Source organism: Theobroma cacao, chromosome 1 (genome assembly GCF_000208745.1).
Source record: "Theobroma cacao cultivar B97-61/B2 chromosome 1, Criollo_cocoa_genome_V2, whole genome shotgun sequence".
In the NCBI taxonomy this organism is placed as follows: Eukaryota; Viridiplantae; Streptophyta; class Magnoliopsida; order Malvales; family Malvaceae; genus Theobroma; species Theobroma cacao.
In genome coordinates, this window is record NC_030850.1 from 9015649 (window position 1) to 9018965 (window position 3317).

Here is a 3317-nt window from a genome sequence, read left to right on the forward strand (position 1 = left end):
GTTTCAAACTTAAATAAAATGAGGTCATCACAAAATTTTTTTTTATCTATATGTGATTGGTCATTTAATTGAATATCTAATTTTCAATGAAATCTTATATTTGACATAAATTTATTAAAAATTATAAGTTTTGATTTATGAAGCATAATTAGAGTTTATTTGGCTTAACTTTTTTTTAGCTTAAAAGTTATTTTAAAGTTCTTATAAAAATAATAGTTTTTAAAATTAAACTAAAACTATTTAGTAAATTTGCTTTCATTAGCTTTTTTTTTTTATAGATAAGCTATTTGACAAAACAACTCATATAAACTATAATTTTAGTTAAAATTACCATAAAGGGTATTTAATAATTAACTTTCTATTAATTACAAATTACTTTGTTCACAATGGAAAAAAGTTAATTTTATTTTCTTATCTATTTAAAATAAAATTTTGGAAATATGAAAAATATTTTTATATAACATAAAGTTTATAATTAATAATAAATCATAAAAAAGAGTTTCATAAATAATTTATAAGTAACACATAATTTATAAATAACTCATAAATTAACAATTCCTGTTTTTCATCAATGTAGCCCATTGTTTAGTTCCGAATTCTACCCATATAACTATCATTCAATACTCTTCTATAAGTATATAAATCCATTTCTTCATCATTATTTCTTTATTCTTTACTCTCAAGCATATAATTGGAATTACGATCTCATCTGTTAAACTCTTCATTATAGCACTACATTGTCTAATGTAGTTATGAAATGCCATTGTTGTGACAATAATCTTTTCTTGTTTTATCTAAGGAAATGGCTTCATATCACATAAAATATGCCACATGTTTTTCCAAACTCCAATTATTCGTTCAATAACATTTATTAATGAAAAATGTGCATGGTTGAATGTTTCTTTTACACCTTTTGGTTGATTGCAGCATTTAAAATCAAGAACGTGACATCCTTTACCTTTATAGGGTGCTAGATTCCTTTTCATATTAGGAAAACCAGAATCCACTATATAATATTTACTTTTAAAAAATTAAAGGTTCTAGTATTAATTTATTAAAAAATTCAAGAGATAAATATATAAAATGATAAATTTTATATCATAAAAATTATAAGTTGTACCTTTCAAATGGTGAAGGAATACGCTTTTCATTTTTTCAAGTACAATTGAAAGGATATAAGTATCATGTGCAGTGCCAAGTCAACCAACAACTACAAAAGTGAATAAAGTGTCAAAGTTACACACTAATATGATGTTGTGTGTTGGAAATCCCTTTCGACTAACAAAATGAATTTAATCATTTACAGGAAGAATAGCAGGAACATATGATCTATCTATAGCACCAATGTAGCCTTGAAAATAACGTTAATATCTACAATCATTTTTAATTTTAGATAGAACTTCTGCAAATTGAAAATTTGGAACTTTGACAATTTCATTGGCCAGTAAAACATAAACTATCTAACATTTCACCGAACTTCCTACTTACAATCTCTCTCAATTTTTCAAATTTATTTTGGACATTACAATTTGTTTTGCTGTATGCACAAGTCCAAAGTAACAAAGCGACCACCTCCAATGCTGTCATGTCTTTATATTGATGTAACTATCCTTTACTTATTAACATATTTATAAGTTGCAATACAACATATGATTTCATCTTAAACATTTTATAACTTTAACTCGAAGTTTGTAAAGTTTTATGTACCCAATTCCACCTATCAAAACAATTGAATTTGTTTCCTTGTTTCATTGAGTATTTCACATGATATACAATTGCACTAGCAGCGCCTCTATAAATGTTTTGATAAATTATTCTACTACAACTTCCCATTTTTTAATTTTGAATGAAATTCTTAATTTTTCACACTTATGAATCTCATCCGTTAAAATTTGAACTAAGATTTTGAGAATGACTAAATCCCAATTTTGCATTATGTTTTGGTTTTTCTGAAATTTCAAAATTGGGTGGAAGCATTTTTTGGCTAGTCATAAAGTACAAAAAGACATATAAAGCAATAAATCTTGTGTCATCATTATCCAAGAACTGATCATTTAGCCACGATGGTCCATTAAGACTGCATATGCATTACACCAAATACAATTAAACCAAGCTGCATAATAAGGTAGAAAATGCTCGAAATTCACACAAGTATATGTCACTCACAAATTATCTAACATGACTCTAAATCCTATAAAACATTCAAGGACATTTCCAACAAAACTCAAAAATAGGTAAATTACCATGAGTCATATCTACAAGAAAACAATAGTTTTTAGAAAAGTGACAATTCGTTATTTGGATACATTTTTAATTATTTGCAACTTTAATAAAGTTCAATACAGATTAAACCTCAATATATTTACTTACATTTTGGAATAGAAAAAAGACAATATTAGAACAAAAGTAACCAGATAAGACTACTGGGATGTAGAGCTATTCATACTAGTTCATCAACCATATGGTGATCTAAACCCAAAATAAAAGATTCCTCAATCAATATCTTTCAACAAATTTAATGGGTCTAGGGTCTTTACCAAGAACCTAAAACGGCAACTTTAATTTATTAAGCTGTTTAACAAGAACTCAAATGTATATCTCAAAACTAAAAGATAATTGAACGGAGAAATAAAAAAGGATTCTAGAGCCAGAAAAATATAAAAATGAAAAACAAAATAAAAAAATAATAATTGAATGCAGTTTTAAATTTTAGGTAAATTTGTACACACAAATTTCTCGTCGAAATTTCTTGACTTGAAAATTATGAGACAAATACAAGTATTTGATGAAGTGAGTGATGATCTCTGAAAATTTCTCTGATTAATTTCTTCAATTCGTCTTCGAGAGTCACAAACTTGGACTTAGTCTTGATCACGAACTTGCTTGATTTTCACGTCAAGGGTCTTAATGACTTAGTCTTGATCACGAACACTTGATCTTCGCTTCAAGGGTCTTCACGACTTAGTCTTGATCACGAATGTGCTTGAACTTCGCGTCAAGGGTCTTCACGACTTAGTCTTGATCACGAACACTTGATCTTCGCTTCAAGGGTCTTCACGACTTAGTCTTGATCACGAACGTACTTGATCTTCGCGTCAAGGGTCTCAACGACTTATTCTTGATCACGAACACCGTATCTTGATCACGAACTTCGCTTGATATCTTGATCACGAACTTCGTTGTTGCTTGATCACGAACTTTGTATAAAAATAAAAAAAACCCAAGATTTCGCTATTATATTATTGGGTCTTTTACTTTTTTTTTTTATTTTCTAATAGTTTTTGTGGAAAGAAGTAGAGAAGAGGGGCTCCGAAATT